Source organism: Podarcis cretensis, assembly GCF_951804945.1.
Source record: "Podarcis cretensis genome assembly, chromosome: 10".
In the NCBI taxonomy this organism is placed as follows: domain Eukaryota; kingdom Metazoa; phylum Chordata; class Lepidosauria; order Squamata; family Lacertidae; genus Podarcis; species Podarcis cretensis.
Window position 1 is genome coordinate 41,370,018 of NC_137179.1, and position 13,936 is coordinate 41,383,953.

The 13,936-nt window shown below is 43.4% G+C and overlaps 1 protein-coding gene across 3 annotated transcripts in view; it reads left to right on the forward strand.

Annotated features, from left to right (window-relative positions):
- The window catches only part of PPFIA2 (PTPRF interacting protein alpha 2), a 293,474-nt gene that overhangs the window by 11,129 nt on the left and 268,409 nt on the right, over positions 1-13,936 (forward strand). The gene's annotated exons all lie outside the window — the stretch shown is intronic.

Consider the following 13,936-nt stretch of genomic DNA (forward strand, 5'->3'; position numbering starts at 1 on the left):
GAGCCCTTGGATGTGCAAATTGCCTCTGGTTCCATCAGAAAGTCGTATCCCTTGATCCAGAGCTTTATATGTGCTCCAGTGTGCAGATGGAACCACGATGCACTTTAAGCAGTCTTTCTCAAGGAAAGGAAAGCATGTCAATGCATCCCTTTGTAGGCACGATGCTACCCTTACCTCTGAAATGAATGGCAAGACCTTACAGATGGAATGGGGCTGCCCTGCACATGTACTCTGCACATTGGATCTCTTCTACTTAACAGGTTTGCTGCATTTAGATGACGATGACGATTTCAAAGTTTACTTTAAACTTAATTGCTGCAAGACAGGAAACAACATGAATGTATCTATTTGAGGAAAGAATAGAATGTATCTATTGATTGATTCAGGGACAGTGTACAATCTAATATCAATGCAATACAAACATAAAAGTAATAAAAACTTATGCCAATTAATAGAACGTACCTGGTAAATTAGTCTAAGGGAAAGGATGCTCTTTATCTGAGCCAAATCACGCATAGGGTAGCCTAACATCAAAGCCATGCCAATGCATGCCCACCCCACAGAAAACCATATTGGGAAGCTTGGAGAGCAATGCAGCCCCACTGCCCATTGCCTGCCACTACTGCACACAGTGTCACAGACGAGATTGCAGATATATTTCCCATGGAAATAGAGGCATGTATTCAATTCTCGGCAACTCTGTTCAAGCTTCACCTTCCAGCTTTTCCACTGACTTTTTTTTTAAAGCTCCCTGATACTATTTATATCAGAGCCTCAAGGCTACAGTCTTTAAGATGCAGTTGCAAACCACATGCAAGCAGTTGCAAAATGTAAAGGGACTTCTTGCATACAGCAAGGAACACAAGTCTCTTTGCTGAGCTATTTCTACCCCCTTGCTTTGATCTTGCAGCATTGCAATTGCATCAGACATCAAGTTGCACAGTATCAAAACCCTCCCCTCCCCTCTCTCTGCTGCTTTCCATTACACAGCTGATGGGCAAGAGCGGTGGTCCCAGGGGTCCGGTGAAATACCTGCTTTCACAGGTGTCTAGAAGAGGGAGTATCAGTGAATCCAGATGCAACCATTCCAACAGGACAAATGCTATGCTAGAAAATGCTTCTTCTATATCCCGCTTAAAGGTTTAAGAGCCCTGTTGTCCTGTGTTCCTCATGCACTCTGGTCCCAAAACAAACATACTATGGTGGGAAGGAAAGGACTGAGTGTATTTAAACCATGTCTGAGTGTCTAGAGGTGTCCAGCATGGGCTACAAGGGGCTGGAGGGCAAAAAAATGTTTCCCTTTATTTATATGGGTGTACAGATCTCGAGATAAACTGGAACTAACCAATGATGGAACAGAAGAAGAAGTGTTCTGAGCAGTGAGCTATTGGCTCAGGCCTTGAAGCAGGGTGGGTAGGTGGGGACAATTGTCCTTCCACAGAAAACTCTTGGGACTTGGTTTGGAGAGAAATGGAGGTGCGTGCCCTCCAAGGCCCAGACAGCCTTACTTCCTGGTGGCATTTTCTACTCCCAGGTAGGAGAAGCCTGTATGACTGGCAGCAGGGAGGGAAAGACAAGCTGGATAATAAATTGGGGACAATGAGATCCAGGGGATATTGAGAGCCAATAGTGGTGGCAGGACTTGCAGAACTCAGGACATATACAAGTAAATGAGACAGACCTCTGGGCTCCAGAAAGCAGAGAGGAACTGACAGTAGATCCTAGGGATAGGGAACAGTGTCTAAACCAGGCACCCCCAAACTCGGCCCTCCAGCTGTTTTGGGACTACAACTCCCATCATCCCTAGCTAACAGGACCAGTGGTCAGGGATGATGGGAGCTGTAGTCCCAAAACAGCTGGAGGGCCGAGTTTGGGGGTGCCTGGTTTAAACGGAGTTCATAACTCATTTATAATTGTTGTGCATACATATCATTCTGCTATGCTTTACTACAAGTTGCACATCAGGAAGCCAGAAACACACGAAACTTGAATACAGGAACTTAAATCAGCTAAAGGACACAATTAATTCTCCTTTTTTAAAAAACAACAACAACAAAAACTAGATAAGATCCTTCATAGGGAAGTCAAGGACATTATAATGATTTTTTTCAAAAACTAGGCCCAGAAAAAATGGTATTTGGGCACTGCCAAGACAATATGCTATTTGTGTTTACAAATCGTGTGACTTAAGGCATGTCTGAATGGCAGTAACAGCTGGACTTTGATCATTTCTTACTATGTTCTGTCTTAACCCCAGGGAGGTTAAGTGGAATCCTTAAAAAGCACATGTGCCATTTCTTGAGCCATGTAGATAAAAGGGTGGCAGTTTGAAACTTTGCAGTATGCCTTAGGATTCCTTCCTCTTCCTACCTATTGTCTTTCAACTTCACCTTGCCCAAACAAATGGAACCTGATATTCTTTAGCCACGTGTAGAGACCAGTCTCTTCCTGTGCATTGTAGTCAGTGGTTATACAGTGCCATCACAAAATAGGGCAGGCAAAATATGCTGCTGGTAAATGTGAAGCCTGTTTGGTGATGTTTGGTAGCACTTGACAAAGAACACCTATTAATTTGGTCCCCCCCCCCTCAGAAAAGTGGGCTTATGTGTATGCCCTGAGGCTTGTGCTGCAATATTTAAAGCATGGATTAGGATCACATTTACAATCTGATGGAATCGGACGGTAGTGCAAAGAAAGCAGGAAGTACCTTCAATATAATTGGAGCTAGTAGAGTTCTATTCTAGAGTGTATTATAACCATTTAGTATTTAATAAATATGGTAGGCAGCAATCTGCCCGTATTTAGTAAAATCTGGCATTTAGCATTTATTCTCAGGAGCTGCACATTATTTCGGATTTAGCAAGCACTTGAACTTTAGCAGGGATGGGTATACAGATCTTGATATATCCAGCTTCATTCCTAGTTTATTACAAAGGCCTGTTTTTAACCTTACTTATGTAATATGTGAGATGGCAAATGTTCCGCTATTACAGTTCTGGTTGAGTAGTTGCTGTGAATATAAATGGCTAATTTAAGAAACTGTATATGAGCTTTTATTTGGAATCAGTTAGTGAAGAAGGGATATGATCTTTTCCTTATGCAAAGAGACTTAGTTCTGATGCACACATATTCAAGAAGCAGAAGACTAGCAAGAAATAGGATTTAAAAAAAAAAAAAGTTTTATCTTCCATGTGGAAGTGTTGTCCACTGGGAATGACAGGGCTAGTCTTACTGAACTCTCATCAAATAATGATGCACATTTCAAATCCTATCCTTGTTTCTTTGCAAAATAGAGCTAGGCAGGATGAGTATCGTAATCTAGCACCAAATGGGTGGAGCATGTGGATTTTGTTACTGTGTAGTAATTCTGGCAAAAAGAAGTGTTCAGAATCTGTGCTCATCTTCTTAGGACGTGATGAGAGCCTGTTGGATCACACCAATGGCTCATCTAATCTAGTGTTGTGTTCTCACAGTGGCCACCCAGATGTCCCTGAGAAACCTGCAGTTAGGACCTGAGCACAACAGCACTTTTTACCTTGTGGTTTTTGGCAACTAGTATGCAGAAGCACACTGCCTCAAACCACGAGAGCACAGCCATCAGGTTTGGTAGCCATTGATACCCTTATTTTCCATGAATTTGCTGGTCTTCTTTTAAAGGTGCCTGAATCGGTGGCCACCGCCACCTCTTGTATGAGCAATTTCCATCCTCTGTGAATTCGTCCGATCTAGATATTACATGCTGCTTTCTGCCATTTTGTTTACAGTGGTCTACTAGACCAGGGTGGGGAGCCTCAGGCATGGAAACAAAATGCAGCCTCCTGAGCATAGGTGCCAACTCTTAGGGGCCAAGGCAGTTTCGGCCCCCCAAATGCATTTTTGGAGGAGGCCGCCCCCCTCAATTTCCAGAGGGCATTTGGTTCTGCCCCTGGCTCCTCATGACATCAATGTCAGGATGTTTCACAGTGGCATGTTGGGTCCCCGCAATCCTTTGGTGAAGCCAGCACATCTGCCCCTGAGGCCTCTCCCTTCAGCCGTTGTGACTCTCCTTAGGCTGCACCCCCTCCCCCTAGGCAACATCCCCCACAGACCCTGTCCTTCATTCTCCTCAATTGCTTTCCCCATGACTGGAATGTGTCCTTGAATTTTCATAATATGCCTTGCCAATTTGGATGGCTGCAGATGGAGAGATGTATGTGCATGTAGACTTTTGCATGGCTGGAATGTCCTCTGCTGGACAAAGGTGAGATTCACATCCATTGCTCTGCCTCCTTTTGCCTCTGAATCTGCTCCCCACTGACACATAGCTGCTGGAAGGTCGCCCATGAGGAACATGGTCATTAGGCTGAAAAAGGTTCCCCACAATGCCTGGCATAGGCTGACCTCGGTACATTTCCGTATTGGTGTCTGGGCTCAATGTAGCACATTCCTAAGTTGGTTTAATCAGAAGAAACTTCAATAGGACTCGCTATCTAGTTGGTGTGTTTAGCACTGAAGCCTTTTCTTATCAGAGTTTCCAGCACAAGAATATTGGTAATGAAGGGTCACCTGAACAGAAACACTTTTTGTGTGAACCTCCTTTCTTTTCAGTGCATGGTTACAGAAGAGTGCAGGGTGTGTAATGAGGTGTACTGTGTTCATGCAAGCCAGCAGTTTGAGGATATGTTGCAGCACACAGCGATTCCTTGGAAGACACAAAAATGTGGAAAAAGTTTCTTGAAATTTAGGAAGTTTTAAAAACACCACATGGATCCCCCCCCATTGCGACTGAGTTATTATTTTTCTCTTTTTATGAACTTCCACATTAATCCTAAATGTGTTGCTTGGAAATAGATGCCTAGGCAGCTGCTTTGAATAATGAATGGCATAATTCAAAGACTTCCTGTGTGTGTGTGTGTGTGTGTGTGTGTGTGTGTGTGAGAGAGAGAGAGAGAGAGGCTTTTAAGTGATGTAATGCAGATTGTTACTTGTGTTAATTGATTTCAATGGGTCTACACTTAGTTGGATGCAATGTTAATGTTGCTGGGACTGAGAACAAGCATGGCCACCCCCAGTCCCACCCTAAAGCAAACCAATGAGGACTGAGCCTTAAGGAAGCATGGCCTCTCAAATCTGCTTCCATTATATAAAACTCAACACAGAGCACACATCCAGTTGCGGACGACTCTGGGGTTGCACACTCATCTCGCTCTATAGGCCGAGGGAGCCAGTGTTTGTCCACAGACAGCTTCTGGGTCATGTGGCCAGCATGACTAAGCCGCCTCTGGTGAACCAGAACAGCGCACGAAAATACCGTTTACCTTCCCGCAGGAACGGTACCTATTTATCTACTTGCACTTTGATGTGCTTTTGAACTGCTAGGTTGGCAGGAGCTGGGACCGAGCAACGGGAGCTCATCCCATTGCGGGGATTCAAACCACCGACCTTCTGATCGGCAAGCCCTAGGCTCAGTGGTTTAGACCACAGACCACCTGATATAAGAAGCACTAAAAACACAGAAAAACAATAATTTAAAAACAATCATATGCACGCGCACACACATACATATATAATGTCATGTTGCTGGTTTCTAGAAGCTTTATGTGTCACCATTGTTGGGATAAAGGTATTGGAGTACACAGACTGAGATCCAGCATGGTTCGTATACAGAGTACAATGTACCACCACACACATTTGTTGAACTCAATGCTACAGTTGTGGGTGTGGGAGGGAAGAGGTGCAGATCAACAATAGCTTTGCATGAGTTGCAGTATCTAATTCTGTTGCAATAGTTTCAATATCTAATTGTGCTGTAAATTTTGCTGCAAACAAAGAGACCTGCACTGTGGTATTTACTTGGAAGAAATGCTCTGGAGGTTTTTTGCTTTTTTTTGTCTTTAGAATGCAAGCTTGTGGAATCCTTGGGGGAGGGTAAAAAGGAAATAGGGAAGGAAATGTAATGACCTTGCTCTATTGAACCAGTACATGCAATTTGATCAATATGAAGCTTTAATTGGGTTGTGTTAAGGAAATTCATGATAGTCTTACATTTTCTTCATTACTGTTGAGCAATAAGGATTTTGCTGATTCAGGGAAGGGAAGTGCAATCTGGGAAGAAAATAATTAGGTTTTTTAATAACATGAAAGTAGCAACCTGCCATTCTTCTCTCCTTCATTATTTTTTCTCCACACTAACAGTATCGATTTGGTCACCGTGCATATACTAGAAAAACCTCATATAAATCAGACATGCAGAAAAATAAATAACAAATCTGGGCACATCTGCAACATATAATATTAACTTTTTAAAGGATGTGTTTGTTTGTTTGTGTGTATGCATGACTGTGTTCCATAGAAATAAGTGGGATGTGCCGATTCTAGTTCAGGGTTTATTGCAATGTCTTATCCTTCTTAAAGATGTGCGTACTGAGTTTTCTAATAACTATTGAACATGTGTAGCCTTCACAATGGAAGCATCAGATCTGAAGCCAATGCATAGATCTTTGGAATCCCCTGATTCATGTCTGAGCCTCATACAATGTCAGCAAAGCTCTTTTAGACAGCATGAAGGGCAGAATGAATGTGGGAGGAGGGAAGAGGAAGACTGTGGCTGCTAGCCCCACCCGAAATATACTTGCATTCATTGGCCAGTCCGTATAGCATTTTCTCCTTTACCATTTGTGCATGTGTAGTGCTTTCTCTGCGTAACTGGAAACCATGAAATGCTTGGGCTCTGTGCCAGCATCCAAATGATTACACATGTGTTGGATTGCTGCAGTGCTATCACACCATACATATGGCAATTCGACTTCTCCCATCATCAGAGACTCTTGTAGGAGTAGCCAAAGTCATGCCTTGCAGATTAATCTGAATCAGCACACTTGTGCTCTAGCCCAGCCTTTGAACAGCAACTTCCATTAATCCTGACCATCAGCCAAGGTGAATGGGGCTCATTGGAGTTGTATTACAATATCTGGAGGATACCATGTTGGCTATCCCCCAAACTAGAGCTTAGCTTTACCCAGGTCACAGGATAGAGCATCCTTTGCTGTTGGCTGAGACTGGTGGTGCGGCTGTGCTGGCTGGGGGTGATGGGAGTTGTAGCCCAAAATACATGAAGGGCAGACAGAGGTAGTGCAAGTATTTCTCAGAAAACTAAGAAATGCATTCACTTTTGCCACAACTGTGCTGATGTGCATTGTTATCTAGGGCAGTAGTCTTCAACCTTTGCAGACCCAGGACCCACTTTAAACTCAAGCATGCATTTGGGGGACCCGTTTCTTAACCTTTTATATTTGCATGGTGGTAGTGCTCCTGTTGCGACCCACCTTGGGTCAGGTCACCAGTTGAAGACCAGGGACCTAGGGGAAGAGGATTGCCCTTGTCATTTTCAAGGGGGGGGGGTACCTCTAAGGTGCATCCAGCTATTTGGTGCAGGTTGGTACATGTTAATCTTCAGCAACCGCTGCATATATATAGTTGGAACTGCATATGCGTGCCTTGCAATCCTTCGATGCTAACTTTGATCAGCCTAACTCTGGATGTTTACATTTCTTTCCAAAAAAATGTTATGCCTCAAGTCAAAGAACATGAGTTGCCTTGTAGAATGCAGTGGAAGGAAATCCTGGGGTGGGGGGGGGGGGGTTGGTGAGGCACAAAATAAAAGTATCCAGCAAAAATTGTCCGTGGCAAGATTGCTTTCAGCAGGAACAGTGTGTCCCCGTCTCCACATTTAATTCTGGTTCATAAATGTTACTTTAACTTGGAGCAGACACATTAATGGGCACATAAACTACTTGATGGCTCATTATCTCCAAGCCTGTAAAGACACATGGCATAAACATGAGATAAAAATAAATCCAGACGGGTCAATGGTGTGGTGTTTGCCTCTGAGGATAAAGCAGAAGTGGCAAGTGGGGTGGGGAGAGAAACCCAACAAAAACCCTGAAGGATGAAAAGCAGGCACCTGGTACAATGTAACAAAAGGAAATGCTACTTTAATGATAATTAAAGTAAAAAGCTTACAAAAGGAAGCTGTCTGTCTGAGATTAATGGCTCTGTTGTTTCGTTTGAACAGAAAACCAAAGGGAAGCAAACCTCAAGTTGTATCTTTATAAAAACATAGTTTTATTAATTGCAGAAAGCTATGGGTGACAGAAAGCCCAAAGCTTCCTAAAGTGACTGTTCTTTCCAGGTTATGTGATGTTTCTGAGGCTGAAATCTTGTGTGGGGATAAGCCCCAGCAATTTTAGTAGGGCTTACTTCTGAGCAGACATATAGAAGACTGACTTTTCATACAGCCTGATCTTTTGTGTATTTATTTAGAGATGCATAGTGAACTCCACTCGAAGGGGGGCATTTTGCTATACCACTCAGAACCAGTTCCTGTCTTTGTAGTGCTTTACTTTTGAGCATGGGAAGGCCAGGTCAGGGCCCATCTATGTGGGAGTTTAATGTGGATTTCAAGCTTTATGTGTCTCGATTTTTTTGGGTGCCATCCATCCACATGACATATTCCCCATCCAAATACTTGCACACCTAGTATTTGCATTGCATACCCATAATGGACCTCAGTTTTCTGGATCTTATGGAGGGCGGGGAAGTACTAGCTGTGGGGAAGAGACAACTAATGCCCAGTTGTGAATGCATTCCATCAAACACCGCCACATATATATCAATGCCACAGTGTGGGCACCACCTCAACTACATGATTTGCATGTAGAAGGTCTTCATTTTATCCTTCTTTTTTCCACCTAAGGAAGGCCTGGTAACAGGAACTGGAGTAAGACATCTGATGAGGCTGGGGGTGTGGGGTGTGGAGGTGCTGCCAGTTAGAGCAGATGGGTGTCTTACATGAGGATTTTCCTATATTGCTATGAAACTGCAAGGAAGATTCTTTTGAAACTCCAGTCCCTGCAAAGATTTGTTTGGGTGCCTTTAATGTTGTCCATCTCTATAGCTCTACGCATTAGTGGAAGGGCTGCATCTTATACCCTGGGTTGTGCTTTAGTGTGTCTTTATTAAAATGGACATATAGACTCCCACTATATTCCTGTGACTTCTCTGGCTTCTGTCATATTTAATTTTGGAGGGGTGTTTCCTAATAGCTTCTTTCACTTTTTGTGTTTTGCTTTTTTTCTATGGAGTGGGTGACTTTTCGCCGGACTTTGCTCCTATTAATTCTGGCATAGGCTTCCAGAACGTAACTGAATGATAAGTGGCTTGATAAGTTAACATTTTAGATGTTTCCATGGTTGTGCTTTTATCAAGTACCATGTGTACTAGATAGCCTTTCTTCAAACTGTTGAGTACAACAAGGACCATTATATTGTAGTGAATATGGATGAAGAGTGACCCTATAGGAAGAGTGGGAGTATCAGCAGATAAGGCAGGAAATGTCCCCTGCCTGAAACTATGGGAAGCTGCTTCCAGTCAGTGCAGTCAGTGCTGAGCTTGCTGGGCCAGTGGTCTGACTTGGTTATAAGGCAGCTTCTTACATTCCTGGTGCATTTGCTGTTTTTGTAATAAATGCACATTTCAAAAAGGTTTGAACTTTTTTGGGAGGGTGTAGTCACTTTTTGGATCAACTTACTTTTTAAAATTAAGCTAAGGGCTTTATCCCAACTCCATTACTGCAGCAGGCAGAACCATGAAGAAGCCCTTAATAGAGCATGGGGAGAACCTGTGTTGGACTCCATTAGCAGCAACTAGCATGACCAATGGCCAGTGATTGTGAACGGTCTTCTTCAACTGCATCTGGAAGCTCAGAGATTCCACACCTCTGCTTTAAACGTAAAAGATTCAAGACCTCCTGGTATGGTAGAGGGTAATTCAAAACGTAAATCTTCCAACAGCAGGTTCAGCACTTCTTGGAGCTCACTTGATGAAACTCAGCCATATGAAGGGGAAACACACTTTATAACAGCGGCACTAATAATAAAATGGAATATATGTATTTGAAAGTTGGTTGTGCTACCCGTATGTGCTATGCATCTTCATTGCAGATTGTGGGAGAAATCAGCTTCCCCATCAGTTTTCTAAATTCTTTTACCACATAGCCCAATCTCGCTGCAGTTTATTAAAAATAACATAATTTACATTTTAAATTGTGTATTGCTCAAGCAGAGTCCATAGCAAGGAAAAATCTAGCACATATTATTAACGGATGACTTAGTGTAAGAATGCATTGCAGTAAATAAATATAGAATTAAATATTAGTTGTCAAGGGCAAGGCTTATTCATGGTTACTTTGCTTATTTATTGAAGCAAAATGAAGCCTATTTGCATAGATAAAACAAGACATCCCCTTTTCAACAGATCACATTTTCTTTAGCATTTTACACAAAGTTCAGCTGTAAGAAATGCAAAACAGGCAATCCTAAAGTCTCTAAAAACATTCGGTGCCATTTGGAAGAAATTCTCTCTCTTCTCAGGCCTGGGCTGTGAAAATCCACACTAGGGGCAAGGGTGAGAATGGGTCTGTGCTGATAAGCACAACAGGCCTTGCAGGTATGCAGGAAAATGGAGAATTTGGGGGTGGGAAACCTGTACTTCCCAAACTGGGAAACTGGCAACCTGTCATGTGCATGTGCAGTTACAGGATTCTGAAGACTAGCACTAGTAGTGCTGTGTTGTTGTTGTTTAATTAAGGTACATTTATATTTCACCTTTGCTTCAAGGAGTTCAGGATGACATACATGGTTTTCCCACTCCCAGTTGTTTTTTACAACACTCTGTGAGCTAGGTTAGTCTTGGGGATGGTGACTAGCCCAAGATCATGCAGTTAGATTCATGGCTGGCTGAGTGGGGATTTGAACTCCAGTCTCCTAGGTCCTGGTCCAACAGCTAACCCTTATTCCAAACTGGTTAGGGGGTTTTGTGCATTTGCAAGAAGCAGATGTCCAACCAGTGGAAGATTTGAATGTCAGTGAAGCAGGTGTTTTGTTTGGCCTCAAAGACCTCACTTGGGGGAAGGGGAAGGAATGAAGTGTGAGCAGAGGAAGCTCAGCCCACCCTGGAAGTTGCCGTCAGTGTGAATCAGGCTGTCCATTGATAATAGAACCTGAAGAGTGACAAAAGATACCAAGGAAAATGGACAGCAAAATGGACAAATGTAGAGCAGTTTTGTGCGCATGAATGACACTTCCAGCATTACAAACAAGGAAGCAGATATACTTTGTGCTGAAAGAAACATGATCACAGGGAAGTTTGAGCCAGATGCACATTTCTGAAACTAAAGGGTTTGTGTGTCTGAAACATGGCGGAGTGATAGAAGGTAAGCAGCAGAGCATTGGCAGGAGGGGAAAATCAGAGAGAGAAAAGCTGCCACAATCATTTAACAGGAAGATAGAAACATAAATGGGGAGGATAGCAAGCATATGTCAATTGCTTGCTTGTGTAAGCATTAGATGGGTACCCTCCACACATAAGCATACTTAGAGCATGAATTAACCAGTTTATGTTTATAGTTAAGACATCAGTTGGCAGGCGCACTGCTGGCATGCTGTCTCTATACATGGATAGGCAAACTCACATTTATAGTGCATTTATAGGTGAAGGGGAAATGTATGGAGTGCTTACACATGTTTATCTGGTGGGTCAGAACTGCAGCAGCAGCTTCCTGGCAGGCATCACTGGCACTTACCAGAAGGGCTGAGATGGTGTCAAGGTCAGGGCTGCAAAGCAAATCCAGTACAGTCATACCTTGGAAGTCAAATGGAATCTGTTCCGGAAGTCTGTTTGACTTCCAAAAGTTCAGAAACCAAAGCACAACTTCTGATCAGCTGCAGGAAGCTCCTGCAGCCGATCAGAAGCCGCAGAAGCCCCATTGGCCGTTTGGCTTCCAAAAGAACGTTAAAAAACCAGAACCCTCACTTCCGGGTTACGATTGCTCAGGAGCTGATTTGTTTGGGAGCCAAGGCATTTGAGATCCAAGGTACGACACTGTGGTGTGCCCACACAGCCCCAACCTTGGCACTGCCCATCTTGGAAAGCAGCAGTGACTCCACTGCCAGAAAGCTTTTTCTACAGCTCCATCCCACCAGACATACCACTCCTGATGACAGTACATTAACCATGGCTGTCATCATGTCTGCTTCAAACCCTAGGAGACTGCATTTTTAAAAAATGTAGATAATGTGACCAAGAGAGGAGAGCAGCAAATAAAATAGATGGGGTAGGACAGCATCCCACAACCTGGTGTCTTCTAGGTTGACAGATGACAAATCCTATTAGCCCCGCCCAGTATGGCCAATGGTCATGGATGGTGGAAGTCCAAAACATCTGGAGGGCACATCTGAAGACTTTATGGGGTCTCCTGACTCCAGCACTGCCCCAGACACTTCTAGCATCTCTGGAGCAGCAGCAGCAAGTCTATCTGCAGCAGAGGACCTGGAGGGACTGGCATGCGATGGTCCTCACTCACCTGTGGCAACTCTTTCATCTGTGGAATCGGAGGGAGAGGTTGAGCAGCCTCCCAACCCCAGGGAACAAGTGTCAGAAGGCACAGCCAGCCATTTGTCAACTCAAGGCCTGGAAGAAGCAGGCTTCTCAGGAGTAAGGGGCCTCTTCAGAAGCAGGAACCTTGGAGACTCAGCTAAGCAGTTGCTGCAGGGCCTGGGTGACCAGACAGAAACTCAGTTACTGATTGTCAGTTTCTGAGAAATACAGGTTCTTAGCACTGGGTGACCCAGTTCCTGATTCCTACCTTGGCCTCATGCTGCTGACCCGGGGAACCTGCTCTGCAGTGTTTGACTTTGGCCTTTTCTTCAGTCTCTGCTATTGGACCACAGATAGCCATGAACTGCCTCACTGTGCTTCACCTTGGCTTCTCCTTGAGAACCAGCACATCTGGATTACCCTGACACTAGACCAAGACAGGAGATACAGCAATAGAGAAAGTTGGAGCTATGGTCTGGAAATTAAGGTAGTTAGGCTACACACGGCACAACTTAAAAAAATAAAATACGGTAGCTGGGGAAATGATATCATTGCACATCTATGCATATTAATAGGGCAGAGCAGGGGAGGCACTGTAAAATGAATCAGGTTTCTGTGTGTATAGAAATGTACTGGGTAAAGAGCGAAAACATTAAATATACATTACTAGCATATCACTTTTGTGTGTGTGTTGCGAAAACAGACCTGAAATCTCCTGGAGGTGACAGCCGAAGGAGAAATAAAGCATTCCCGCCCCCTCCCTTAACTTGTGTTTTTAAAACAGGGGTAGCTAACTCTTATTTTGGAGGGACTTATCTGTCCACCTGCAATTTTTTATGGCTCCCCCAAGACTCCATGAATTTTGGCAGTGGAGGCAAAGCAAATGCAAGGACTCTGCTGGAGTTGCAGAGCCCATTGTCTTGATGGAGATGCAAATTGCCCTCTTTTGATCAACAGATGGATCATTTGGTGAGCAGAGAGTGGGCATTGATGCCTCCCACTAAACTGATATGCATGAATCAGCTGAGAAGGAAGAACTCTCTCTGTGTGTGTGTGGAGAGAGAGAGAGTTGTGTCCACTTTTCAAAGAAAAGAACTAAATATTTCAAGTGTGATAAAAGTGGTGATCATTGCTTAACATGCCATTACAGTCCTATCCTTAGGATGCCTGAAATGCAAAATTGACCAACATTTTCCACAGCATGTCCTTCATAAGAGATCATGATGTATGTATAGCATTAAAAAAGCACCTTTGGCAAACCAAAGAATGTTAAGATGCCTATAAAATAAATTTAACACACTCAGTACTCAGTAAAACCAGTCTTGTGTTTCTTTTTTTTAGCAAGATACTTGTAAATTCACTAGGTTTCTCTCCCCTGATTGAGTCATTCTGAGGCTCCCAATTGGAATCCTACATTATTTAATTTGCTTTCAATGTTTTAACACTGTTAATTGGTTTTTGCATAATATTTTCCTGTTCCTGGGTGTTTTGACAAGCTATTTCTGCTATTAATGAGTATGAT